Source organism: Trachemys scripta, chromosome 1 (assembly GCF_013100865.1).
Source record: "Trachemys scripta elegans isolate TJP31775 chromosome 1, CAS_Tse_1.0, whole genome shotgun sequence".
Classification (NCBI taxonomy): Eukaryota; Metazoa; Chordata; order Testudines; family Emydidae; genus Trachemys; species Trachemys scripta.
Genome location: NC_048298.1, coordinates 314,178,371 through 314,192,678, shown reverse-complemented (window position 1 = coordinate 314,192,678; position 14,308 = coordinate 314,178,371). Strand labels below are relative to the sequence as shown.

Here is a 14,308-nt window from a genome sequence, read left to right as displayed (position 1 = left end):
CACTTTTGGGGATTCACACTAATATTTTTTCATTGGTTGTTCGTTTATATAATTTTAAAATGACTTCGTACTCAAAAATTTCTATTTTCCTAAGAACAACGTTTGTGCTTTGTAGGGGCCTGATAAGTATTGACTTCAATGAGGACTTTATCATTCCATTGACTTCAATGGGCACTGGAGCAGGCCCTCATTGCAAGCCAAATATTAATGCTGTATGGGAAGCAAGGCTCAGCAGTTGTGAGTACAACTCCCATTAACCTTAATAGGAGCTGTGCGTGTACATTGAAGGGATGCAATTTCCCATGTTTAACTATGGGAGCATATTTTAGAACAATAATCAGATCACATTACTACCAGTTTCTGTAAGTAGTATTAAGGGTAAAAAGCAAAACTGTTTTCAAATTTTTTTTTTTAACATGTAAAACTACAACTTTAAAATCCCCTGGAAGCGCTGATGTAAAACTGCCTCTGATATTATTTGAAGAACAATGTAATTTTGCTTTAATATAGATTAAAAATAAAATGTTTTTCATTTCTTTATAATATTGCTCACATTTTGGATTCCCCAAATTGAATTTAAGTTCAGCTTTGTATTCAGTTGGCGTTACTCTGATTTAAAATATACTGTAACATGTTAACAAGCACAAATTATCACATGTAGCATTAATTAGTCAATTATCAGTGTTTTCTAATGGGAAGTCTTAAAGAGGCTGTGAGTATCTGTAACAGTGGTTACAAAATTTGATACATTTCTTAGAAGGGGACTGCTTATTAAAGGATTAATCAGACTTTCATGCAGTGAAAGAGACACTGATGCATTTATGAAGAAAAATTGTTGTATGCCCTGGTTGCTCAAGTACTGTCGCACCAAGTTTTCTGGGAACAAGTGTTGCCACCAGGGAAGCACTTTTATTTGCTGGGATCTTGAACTCTCCTTAAAGGCAAACAAAAGTTTGGTATAAATCTTCTAACTATCCTACCCCCCCCCACCCCACCCCCATCATTCTCAGAGGCTAGGAAAAAGGACAGTTGAATTGTTTAATACTCCTCTGGATCACAGCATGGGAGGAATAATAATCTGTAACCTATCAAACATATAATAGATAATTGCTGCTCTATAGAAAGCTGTCAATTAACGAAAGGCTGCCCATTTGGAAGTTGCCATTCAAGTAACAGTGGTATTAGCTACTAATTATAACATTATTCTTTTTTATATTAAACGTTATTGGTAAGTGGTAGCATTTTCACTATCTCCTTATTAGTGGCAGCGTTCATCACATACCCCATCATAAAACCCATCTCTTCCCCCTTCCATAAGAAGTAAAGCAATAACTTTAAGATTTAAGAGTTTTAAACTAGGGCTGTCAAGCGATTAAAAAAAAATTAATTGCACTTAATTGTGCAATTAAAAAAATTGTGATTAATTGCACTGTTAAACAATAATAGAATACTATTTATTTAAATATTTTTGGATATTTTCTACATTTTCAAATATATGGATTTCAATTACAACACAGAATACAACGCGTAGAGTGCTCACTTTAATTTTGATTAAAAATATTTGCACTGTAAAAAACAAATAGTATTTTTCAATTCATCTCATACAAGTACTATAGTGCAATCTCTTTATCATGAAAGAATAATTTAGAAATGTAGATTTTGTTGTTGTTGTCGTTACATAACTGCACTCAGACAAAACAATGTAAAACTTTAGAGCCTACAAGCCCACTGAGTCCTATGTCTTGTTCAGCCAGTCACTCAGACAGACAAGTTTGGTTACAATTTTCAGGAGATAATGCTGCCTGCTTCTTGTTTACAGTGTCACCTGAAAGTGAGAACAGGCATTCACATGGCCGAAGCATGAAGGGGTATACAAATGTTTAGCATATTTGGCACGTAAATACCTTGCAGTGCCGGCTACAAAAGTGCCACCATGTGAATGCCTGTTCTCACTTTCAGGTGACGTAAATAAGCAGGCAGTAGTATCCTCCTTTCATGTAAACAAACTTGTTTATCTTAACAATTGGCTGGACAAGAAGCAGTACTGAATGGACTTGTAGGCTCTAAAGTTTTACATTGTTTTGTCTGAGTGCAGTTATGTAATAAAAAAATCTATATTTCTAAGTTACTCTTTCACGATAAAGAGATTGCACTACAGTACTAGTATGAGGTGAATTGAAAAATACTATTTCTTTTATCATTTTTTACAGTGCAAATATTTTTGATCAAAAATAATATAAAGTGAGCACTGTACACCTTACATAATAGAAATAAAAACATTTGAACATGTAGAAAAAAATCCAGAAATTTAATAAATTTCAATTGGTATTCTGTTGTTTACCAGTACAATTCATCACTATTAATTTTTTTTTTCAGTTAATCGTGTGAGTTAACTGCAATTATTCGACAACCCTATTTAAAATCTTTGGTACTTAGAACAAATTTATCGTTCAATGTCCCTGATTTATGAATGCTGCACACTAATAAAAGACTTTACATAATTGATACTGAGCAGAACAAAGCAGGTACTAATTTACTTTATTCACTTATATTGGTTGCCAGTAATGTTTTTTTGAGGAAAAGTAAACCCATTATGGACACTAGATGTGTTTTAAAACATTTTACCGCAGGGATTGAATTGGGTCACAGGTGAAGTGAAGCAAGATGACTGATCCTAGCTCTGAATAGTCATCTCTACATATCACAGACATAATTAGTTGCCAGGTGAGGCAAATAATGGTATAGCAAGGATGTTGTGTCAGGATTGTGGCACAAGATGAACTGTGGAAGCTAGCATAGTATTTAACTGTAGGCAGTTGTATGCTTTCACATCAGAGCTAAAATTCACTCAGATTCTCCTAAAAAGAGAGAGGTGACTAGTTAGAGTACTGCTGGCCAAAAATAAAGATGTTTCTCTTTCTTTCTACATGTATTCAGATCCCGTGATATGTTTCCCTTCATAGTTTAGGAAAAAATCCAAATGATGTAATTGAATTTAGTTTAACCCCTTGAAGCTGTGGGTCCGCAGCTCTTTCTATGTTGTAAAAACTAATTCGTTTGGCCATTACTATGTTAGGAAATCTCAAGTGGCTAAAACATATAATAAAAAAAATATTTAAGTTGGTGAATTTCCCCATTAATAGTGACCTTTTTTGTGTAAGGAAAAAAATCCTCTTTCACACAAGGATGTTTAATTCCTACAGCTTGAATAAATCAAGGTTTATTTTCCTCTTGTAAATTCTAAAAATAATACGGTGTTGAATGCAGAAAGTCTGCACGGGAGGCATATGCAAGTAGCATATGTAAAATACCTAGGCTAGATGCCACCAGGACATGTTTGTCTATGGGTGAATACACACTTTCATAATCAGCAGTGGTTGTGTCATCGCCCACACCTCCCATGGAGTAATCAGACAAATTTGGGTTAAATTAATATGAAACAAAAGGCTTAGGTGGAGCCTAAGTGTTGGAAAGTTAAGATGCCACACAATGATTGAACATATTATATCAAACAATGCTTTTTAAATTCAGTTTGTTTAAAAGGTATACTTTGAAACTTGTCAGGTATGGAGCTGTTTGGTGTTAAGCATTTAATTTATAGGAAGTTGTAATGCTCTGTTTTGAAAGTGGTGACTAGTAAACATATTTTTGCTGTGTTGGAATTAAAAATATTCTAAACTGGTTTTGATTTGTACTCTGGCTTTTTGTGTGCAAATTAGTACCAGAAGCAATGCTGGTAGTTTTTACTGGATATCAGGAGTTTGAAGCCTGTAAGATTAAGGTTTAACATTGTTTCCTAGCCTCTTCAAAGGTGCATTCATGAATTCAAGCTCACATTTTAAGGCTTGGGCAAGTACAACTAAACACCAGCTGGTTTTTAACTCGCCTACTTTGGGCTAGATTTCAGGCAAACATAGCCTATTTTAAGTTACTGTATAAAATCTAGATGCTAATTTAATGGCTATCTTGTGAAGTAAAATCATTACTAGTATTCTGCAGGTCAGCAATGCCAGTTACTAAGGAAACAAATCTTTGTCTTCAAAACAATTTTGGCCTTTGCTTTAATTTCATTAATAAGACTTTTTTCTGTGTCATATTGAGACACCAGAACCCTTTTGCTTAGACTCTGGCATGCTGACTGATAAAAGATTACATCAGTGTTAGTAGAGAGTTTGGTTCTGGATTATTACTCTGATGTTGGGTAGTTAAAACTGGTGCTGAACTGTTTTATAGTGGAGTCAAGTAAAGGTAATTGACTATTGCTTGTTTATCTGCAAAGGGTTCTGATTTATGGAGGGCTTTGTTGTGAGTCAATGTGTGTAGCCACATTAGAGTTATTTAAATAGTGTTGTTCAGGGATGCCTTTTCCTTTCTCATTAACTGTTGGAACTGAAATGTTAAATACTTTTTTTTCCTTCTGAATATATTGTAAAATTAGACATTTATGACATGATAAAATGTTTTCTAAAAGCCTCATATGAGTTGTATAGCTGAGATGGAGTTTCTTGGTAAGAAAAGTAAACCAACAGGGAGATAGAAAGGGATATTTCTGGGAGTAGTAGGATGACATTAAGAAAAGGAAAATTAAAGGTTGATATTCATGAAAAACTTTCTTAAAGTAAGGTCTATTAGAATGTGAAACAGTTTCCTAAAAGAAGTAGTGGAAGACTTTCTGGTTGGAACTCTTAAAACTGCACTAGATCAAGCACTAAAGAATTTAGAGAAGATGGCAATGTCCCACTGGCATGGGATTGTTTTGTGTGGCAGCCTAGCTCTTTTCAGTCCCCAGTTTGTAACTTCAAGACAACCATTGAAATCTGCACAGTGAAGTATCGAAAATGACTATGTACTGGGAAATGTGATGTAATGATTGAAAAGTGACCACACACACACACACACACACACACACACTGTTTGCAAGACTCTTCCACAATATGCACTATTTACTTTGAATCCTAGCATACTTCAAAAACAAAAAAAACTCTTTTGGATAGAGAAAAGGTACTACTTTCCTTAACTGGGGTTTAGCAGTTCATAGAATCTTGTATTGGCCGGTGGGACACGGTGAATTTCACTCTTTAACAATAAAATACTTTAGACGTCTCCACTTTGCAGTGAGGCCATTTAATAGCACTTTCCAACTTCAAAGTGCTCTGTAAACATAAACTTTAGGTAGTTTTATGTTAAAGTGCTGGCTTTCCACCTTTCACTAAAAATCTGAGGGGAAACAGTGTTACATATTAGAGCTAGAGGAAGTTTGGTTGGCCTGGTAATTAGAAAATTAAGTAATTTAAGTGGAAAGTTTTTTTCCCCCTTCCCATTTTATTTTCATCACCTTCTTACTACTTTAAACTTATGGACTATTAGAGTTGAAGACAATGTTAAAACAAGCCACCCTTTGATGAGTCTCTTCCATAAAAAGTTTAAAAAAAAAAGTTTTTACTTCTCCATGAGATTCTTTTCTTGCCGTTGTGAATACAACCTGCTGGTCAGCTAGCAGTATAAAGATGCACTGTTAAGTTTTTTATGTTAGTCTTCAAGGTGAACTACAAAAAGTCTTGTGGGTTTTTTAAAGGTGGTGAAAGGTCTGAAAGCTTCTCTGCTTGATTTTGGAGGACTCTGGCTGGCTGGAGAGCGAATAAGATTAGGACAAGTACCAAAGAAGATAAACCTGATTGAGTTGGGGATTCGTTTTTATTCAGACTGTATAAAATTGAGTGGGTTGTTTTTTATTAACACATGTCTGGGTTTAATGGTTAGACTAGATTTGTCAGGGGTTCAACACCTCTTCTCCTTCAGTCAGTGGCTGAGAACTCTGACAATATACATCTCTGAGACCCATCCAGCAAAGCTAAGGAAAGGGAAGACTTAAAATTTGTGGTATTTCTAAAGTAAAAAGAAACACATTCCTTTCCCTCTTTTTTTTTAAACCTCCTCTATTCTATATATATAAAAAAAAAATCCGCTATGCCTGCCTTATATATTACATAAAGCATCCAAATTGGTGGGTTTGGGGGAATTCCCCCCACCTCCCTCTTTTGCAGGTCACGTTTAAGAGAGACTTTGTTTCTAGACTTCGTGGGCTACTGGATAAAACCTGTTTTACTTGCATAGATTTAAATTCCAAGTGGGTTTGATCCTGTAAGGTGGTGGGTTTTTTGGACTCCCAAGTATCAAGGGTGCTCAGCATCTTGCAAGAGCAGCTTGCTGGGAAGACTGGAAGCCTAGTGCTGTCTTAGTTGAATTTGACCTTTCAAAAGCAGCAAATTTACTGTGTTTGAATGCAGCACATACGTCATCCTACAAGTTTAGTAATAAATCTGAATCTGGTTATTTTGTAATTTAGAAAACAATCTGCTTTCTTTCAAAGAAAACAAGTATTATAACTCTCTAGGATGTTAGGCTCAAGTAATTGTAAGGTAATGGGGATTTTGTAAATTTAACATTTCTTTGTAAGATGTTGGTGATGGTCTGCACATTTTCTGGCACTAACAAATGACTAATCACTGGAAAAAACCCTATTTGCCATTTCACAATATCTTGATAATTTAGTCACCGTTTCACTTTGTAGTGTCTCAGTAACCGGACCATATGAAGTCTTAGAATTAAGTTTCTAAAATCCTTCTACTCAAAGATACTTCCATTCATTAATATGCCTCTGAAGGGACCTATACTTGATCAACTCTAAACCACACTGATTTGTTGTGGAAAATAAAGATATTATCTCTTTGATCTCTTACTATCAAAGCTTAGTGAATCAAATTTTAGTCACATGTGGTAATGCTGTCTGAAAGACCCCATGATTCTTTATTTAATTTTAAAAAATAAAATTGTGGGGTGGCTTCTCAGCTTTTGTTGTTAGGGTTGTATTGGTACCCTGCAGAGAACATTATAAAAGTGCAGCTATTTATGTAGTTCTTGCTCCAGGCTGCAGTTTGTTTATATAGAGTTGCTGAGCAAGTCAGAGTTTGCATTTCAGTCGTAATTGATTCTTCCACCCTGCAGTCATAATGCAGTAGGAGTTCAGACCCTCTGCTGTGCAAAGTTTTGCTCGTTTAAAGTATCTTTAATTGCTTGCTTTGCTAAAGTGAAGTGAGGGGCATGAGGGGTGGGGGAGATGCAACAGGATTTTAAAGACTACTGGTATGTTACTGACTGCCTGAGGGAGTCACAAATGTTAGTCAGTAAAAATTCTTAAGTTATTGTTTCTTATAGATGACTAAATTTGCATCCGATACAAAAACTGTTTAAAAATAACACCAGTAGTCTGTCATCCCCACAAAAAGAGGTGTTCAGAAGAGAGAACTCCAAGAGTACTCAACTTGAGCCTTGGAGTATGTCTACACTACAGGCAGTATCACTGTAGCACTGAAGCGTAGAATCATAGGGTTAGATGGGACCTTGAGAGGTCTTGGATCTTCTAATCCAGTTCCCTGCACTCACAACAGGACTAAGTATTATCTAGGCAATCCCTGACAGGTGTTTGTCTAACCTGCTCTTAAAAATCTCAAATGATGGAGATTCCACAACCTCCCTAGGCAGTTAAGAAGTTTTTCCTAATGTCCAACCTAAGCCACCCTGCCGCTATTTAAGACCATTGCTGCTTGTCCTATCCTCAGGTTAAAGAGAACAATTTTTCTCCCGCCTCATAAAAATCTTTTATGTACTTGAAAACTGTTATCGTGTCCTCTCTGTCTTCTCTTCTTCAGACTAAATAAACCCAATTTTTTCAATCTTCCCTCAAAGGTCATGTTTTCTAAATCTTTAATCATTTTTGTTGCTCTTCTCTGGATTTACCCCAGTTTGTCCGCATCTTTCCTGAAATGTGGCGCCCAGAACTGGACACAATACTCCAGTAGAGGACTAATCAGCATAGAGTAGAGCAGAAGAGTTACTTCTCGTGTCTTGCTTACAACACTCCTGATAACGCATCCCAGAATGATGTTTGCTCTTTTTTTTTTTTTTTTTTTTTTTTTTTGCAACAGTGATACACTGTTGACTCATATTTAGCTTGTGATCCATTATGACCCCTAGATCATGTGATGTTCCCCTCTAGTGTTATCTGGACCGGTGATCTGCTAGGTCACTGCAATCCTCGACTGGGAGCCAGCCTTACCCTGCTCTGCTGTGAGAATCCCCACTCCTGGGCTGTTCATGCACAGCCTCTGACACATAAGCTGCTCCTTGGATTGTTCAACCGAATGATACTAGCCAATATCTCTGGTCCCAGATACAACCCTAGGAACCTCCGTCTTGCAGTGTCCAATTATGCACTCTGGATGCTACAAGCTTATATAAGTTTGTCAATTTAACAAAGAAGTTGATATGCACCAGGCTTGTTATCCCAAGGGGAGTCTCAGACACGCTTCAAACCAAACGCACTGCTTCAGGTAAAATAAACAAACAGATTTATCAACTACAAAGATAGATTTTAAGTGATAGGCAAAAAGTCAGAGTGGTTACCAAAATAAAATATAAGCATGCAGTCTCAACCCTATTAGACTGGGCAACAACTAAATTAAGCAGTTTTTCTTACCCCACTGGATATTGCAGTCCTTAATATACAGGTTTGTTCCTTAAACCTGGGCCAATCTCCTCTGTTGCAGTCTTGTCTTCTTCTCAGGGTCTTAGTTGCTTGCAGCGAAAGTGGGGGCAGGAGAAGGGCCCAGTATGTGTCCACTCTGTCTGTTTTATACCCTCAGTCCATGTGCTTGGGGAGCACAAGTCCAGGCGTGTCTGGGGGGCATTGATGAGTCTCTCCAAGCAAGGTTGAGCAATTCCCCTGGTGTGGCCTCATGCAGGTGAGTCATTGCATTGTAGCTCCCTTGCTGAACAATGGTTGTTGATGGGTGGTTTGACACCCCGCCTGGGTGTTGTTTACTTTCCTTGCTGTTGCCTCTGGGGAGCTACTATCTGGCGGATTCCCCAACTTACAGCATGCTTTAGTGACCACCATACAATTCTCATAACTTCATATGCATTAATGATACAATATATGGATAGAGAAATGACTTTCAGCAGATCATAACCTTTCCCCTGATACCTTACAAGGCATGCTTTATATGCAAGATCACGATTATATGAAAATAAGGAATATGGGGGGTTACAGTATGCTCCCACAATGTACAAAATGTCACACCCTGCAGTACTCCTTCCTCAACAGTCATTTCCCATTTTGTATGTGTAGACACTCGTAGCGATGGAAGGGTTTTTTCAATCACTGTAGTAAATCTACTCCTTCGAGAGGCTGTAGCTAGGATAATGTAATAATTTTTCCATCACCCTAATGGTGTCTATATTATGGCTTAGGTGTGCTTAACTACACCTTTTAGGGGTATGAATTTTTGCCACCCCATGAGCAATATAGCTAGGGTGGTCTATGTTTTAGGCCTATGTTTTGGAACTCTGGGTACATGCAGCTAGAAACGCTGTGGACTTCCATGCTGTGCCATTGTTTTCAGGTATGTTTTATGATACACAGGGTAATATAGGGATCGATTGTAGCTCTTATAAAATTTCATTCAGGTTTATTTGGAATGTTGGGGGTGCTTAAGTTCATATTTCTTGTTTGCCAAGAGCCATAGCTAGTTTGCTTGTGTGTTTGCATTATTCTTTAAATGAGGAAAAAAAACAAACCTACAATTGCAATATGTGCTTGTACATGTAGCTTATTTAATAGATGGCTAAAAATAACTAGCGTTCACTCAGCAATCAAAACGTGCATTTGATCAGTATTTTCCTTAGCCTGAAGTTTTGGGGAGAGGGTAGCTGCTAAGTCCTATTTTGGGTTTTGTGAGAGATACTTCTAGCATCACTAATTTTTTTTTCCATTTTTTAAAATTTGGCTGTACTGGAAAATGCTACTTTTAAGGTGTATCTGAGGTTGTAGAAAACAAATTGATGATTCGTTCTTCTTTGTGAAGTAATATTATCTGGTAATTAAAGACTGTTGTTTTTAGTGTGGTTATGTTGCAGTAGTGCCTAAAGGCACTGATCCATTTTGTTAGGTGCAGAACATACAGCTAGTAAGAGGGTATAAGCTCTTTGAGGCAGGAGCTAACTGAAAAGACAAAACCTATAAAAGGAAGGGGAAAGGACTAAAACATAAAAGCAAAGCGATTATTGTGATTATAGACAAATGCTTAGTTCCATTGTGACTCTTTTAATATGAGGTCCTCTCAACTGTTCCTTCATCTAGCTATTGTTAATGCCTTTTTATTAAAATTAAAATATTGAATGCAGTTTAAGGCCTTCATTCTGATATGCAAAAATTAACCGGTATATTGTTTGGGTCCGTGCTATCACTCAGCCCTTCTACGTAAGGGGTTGGATGGTATTTTCATACAGTCTCTGAATTTGTCATTCATTAAATAACACACTTTTACCTAGCAGTTGCACATGCATGTTATAAATGGTAAAGTGAAGTAATTTAAAAAGAGAAGAGGCTATGCAGAAAAGTAGATGGAGATGAGAAGTGGGGGCGGTGAAGGTAGCTGAGAGTAAAGACTAAAGGAAAAGAACCGTGCATACAAAACATGTTGTTTTGAGTCAGATACTTAAGTAATCAGTTCTGGAATATAACCTCTGTCAAGTCCTGCTTTGGTAGATAAGCTTGTTTGCAGGATCTCCAAGAGTTAACCATCATTCCCTTACATCTTCCCATGGGCTTTGGAGTGCAGACACATTTCAGAGCTGTCAGTTGCATTCAAACTTGCAAGGGAATAGAATCAGAAGTGTAGCACTGGAAGAGATCTTGAAAATTCCAATCCCCTGCACTCAAGGCAGGACTACATAATAACTAGACCGTTCCTGACAAGTTTCTTAAAAACTTCCAATGACTGAGATTCCACAACCTTCCTAGGCAATTTATTCCAGTGCTTAACTAACCTGACGTAAAGGAAGTTTCTCCTAATGTCCAACCTAAACTCCCTTTGCTGCAGTTTAAGTCCAATCTCTTCCAAACTCTGTAAGGGATTCCAGATTTTCTGGAGATGTCTCTAAAGTATCTGTTTGAAAAGGTTCCAGGTTATGTATTAGAGATGCTCATGCAGGAGGAAGCTCTACATATGCAATTAAGTGAAATGCATGGGTGTTTATAAAATAATAATAGTAATTGTAAGAGTGACTATTCATTTAAAAAAAACTAGATATGTGTGTTTGTTAATGCATAGTCTGTTTCAAATTTGTTTAGGTTTTTTTAATGGAATAGAAACACTAATAGCTGAGTATAAGAGCCTACTATGCTAAAGAGATGGGGCAAAATTTTTCATATACTTAGAGCCTTGCGCGGATCCATTTATATTCACTGATGCGGATATTGGTGGAGCTGCAGTGCTCTACTGGGAATTGCAGTGGCAAAAGCAGCAGCATATCGGGCCACTGCTTGCAAGAGCCAGTGCCCCACACGGACAGCTTCTCCGGCATGGCTGTACCATCCCCAGCTCCGCCCAGCGGGGCGGACACCAGGCTCACCGGCAGCTGTTCCTGGTTGTGCTAGTGTGTGCAAGCAGCTTGCACGCTCCTGGACAGGAGTCCCTTCTACGCAGCGATCTGTGCCTCCTGTCCTGGAGCATGCAAGCCTTTTGCGCACACTAGCACGACCAGGGACAGCTGCCAGTGAGCCTGGTGCCGGCACCAGTGGGTGGGGATGGGGATGGTACAGCCATGCCGGAGAAGCTGCCCATGCGGGGCACTGGCTTGCTGTGAGCGGCAGCCAAACATGATGCTGTGGTTCCTGGTAGAGCCCTGTAGCTCTGTGGATATAAATTTTGTATCCGCACAGGGCTCTACATATACTCATTTTAACTCCTTTAATTTTATGCTTGAGTGAACTTCTTCTTCGAGTGCCTGCTCATGTCGATTCCATTCTAGGTGTGTGCACGCTCATGTGTGTGGCCGTCAACATTTTTTTTGCCTTAGCACTACCCGTAGGGGTGGCTGTGGCGCCCCCTGGAGTGCTGCACTCATGCTGCAGGGTATCAGGTGCCGCTGGCCCTACTGCCCTTCCTGTACCTTCTTGCTGCCCGTGATGGTCAGTCGGAGCACCTTTCTTACTTCGTAAGAGCTAGTGGTTTCTCCATTCTGAACTTCGTGCCTTAGGGCCATTGTACATAGTTCCCGTTTGATTGTGTGAAGTGTTTAAGTGTGTGTTAGTAGTTAGGGTCCTAGTGGGACTTTGCCTCAGGCGGGGCATACCCCGGTCTCTCAGGTTTAAGCCTTGCTTGGACTGCAGCAGGCCTATGCCTGTGAGTGACCCCCCCACAGCAGCTGCCTTATGTGCTTGGGGGAGTTACACGTCAAGGAGCGGTGCTGGATCTGCAAAAACTTTTGGCCCTGCACCCAAAGGGAGTGGGTTATCTGCCTTAGGGCTCTCCTGATGGAATCTGCCCTCTGCTCGGCTTCCGAGCTGTCCCAGCAGGTCGCACTGAGTGCCTTGGTCGCAGCAAACTGCCGGCACCCGGCTCCTCCCAGCACCATTCGCCATCGCCAGTGCCAAAGAAGACGACCAAAAAGCACTCCCTGGCACCGAGCAAGAAGGTCCAGGGATCATTTACCAAGGCCCCTGGCCGTTGGGCTACTCTGGAGCCATGCTATCGTGCCTCTCCGGGTGGGGCATCCAGCCCCCTTAAAGATTCGCCACCGACTCTTGGGAGCGGTCTGGGACGCCCATTCCTGCCTGCACCATAGTCGTCCCAGGCTCCCCAGCCACAAAAAGAGTACCAGTCTCCACCTGCTCCAATGAGACCCTGGTGTTGCAGGACCCAGTTAAGGCTCCCCAAGGGGGCAAGCCCGCTGTTAAGACCCCTCAGGGATGGGGGAACACTAGCGGTCGTTGGATAGAAGACGTCGATCTTCGCCGCCGCATCGGGAATCCCGGGTCAGGTAGGGATCGTAGGTCGCCTAGGCAAACTTCCAGATCCCCTCTGCGCTACTCACTGGCATGGGGTTGACGCTCCCCTTACTATTCCCAACACCGCTCATTCTCTCTACGGTAGTCCTTTAGGCATCCATCCCGATCACCAGTGCAGTCGGAATGTTCCCTGTCCCACCACTGGTCTCCCTGGCACCGGTACTGCTCTCCACAATACCGTTACCTGTTAGTTACACCTGGGCAACGGTTGCCGGTAGCCAAGACCAGTAAGCAAATGCAGCCGTCAACGGCTCCTCTCTGGTCAGCGGAAGGAGGCTCCTCCAATACGGAGGGCCAGTTTAACCCATCACCAAGGTATCATCAGCATGATTTGGGCACTCCCGGAGCCTGCTCCCTTGTCTGGCACCACAATGGCAACACGGCACCACAATGGCAACACGGCCAGTAGCCAGCGCAGTGGCCTTATTGGAGCGCATTGGGCGTACCGGTTGTGACGATGCCTCCTTTGCGACACTCCTCGGTGACTGCGGTGGAACATCAGTCAGTGGCCCCACCGGCACTGGGCCTGGTACCAGCAGCCTATTCTGAGGTCAGGGCAGAGGAACATGTGCCCACCCCAAAGCCACCTTCTCTGACGATGGTCGAGAACCCAGCACCCCCACTGGTGTCCAGTCTTTCTCATCATTCCTGGACGAGGTGGTCACGATACCTTCCAGAGCTAGTGCACCGGATGACTTTAAGCCCTTCTTCAGCACTTGGCCAAGAACTTGGAGCTCGAGGTGCAGGAGATGGCAGAGCAGGAGGACACCCTCTTCAACATCCTCTCAGACTCTACGCCTGCCTGGGTCGCCCTGCTGTACATGATGGGGTCCTCAAGATAGTTAAGGCCTTGTGGCAGCCCCCCTCCTCCATCCCACCAACCTTGAAACAGGCTGAGAAACAGTACTTTGTGCTGGCCAAAGGTTTAGAATATCTTGATACCCACCCATCCCCGCAGGGCTTTGGAGCTGTGCTCCGTCTCCACTCCAGCTCCAGGCAAAAACCTGCAGCTCCACTGCTGCTCCGTGCTCCAGTTCCGGCCTCCGCTCCAAAGCCCTGCATCTCTGGGCTCACTTGTTGTATCTGAGGCCAATGAAAAAGATAAGCAGATCCCCACCAGAAACAAGGAGGCTAAAAAATTGATTTTGGAGAAAAAATTATTAAACTACCAGCCTGCAACTTCAGGTGACGAACCATCAGGCCCTGCTGGGCTGGTACATTTTAATCTCTGGGACAGTTTTAAAAAGTTTCAGGAATCCCTCCCTCAGGGTCTGGCCCAAGAGTTTAGCACCCTGGTGGAGGAGGGTACTGCGGCAATCAGATATTCCTTGCAGATGGCATGGGATGCAGAGGATTCAGTGGCAAGGGTAGTTGCATCGGCGGTGGTCATGCCACACA

The 14,308-nt window shown here is 40.9% G+C and overlaps 1 protein-coding gene across 8 annotated transcripts in view; it reads left to right on the top strand.

Annotated features, from left to right (window-relative positions):
* The window catches only part of YAP1 (Yes1 associated transcriptional regulator), a 151,426-nt gene that overhangs the window by 12,378 nt on the left and 124,740 nt on the right, over positions 1–14,308 (top strand). The window lies entirely within an intron of this gene.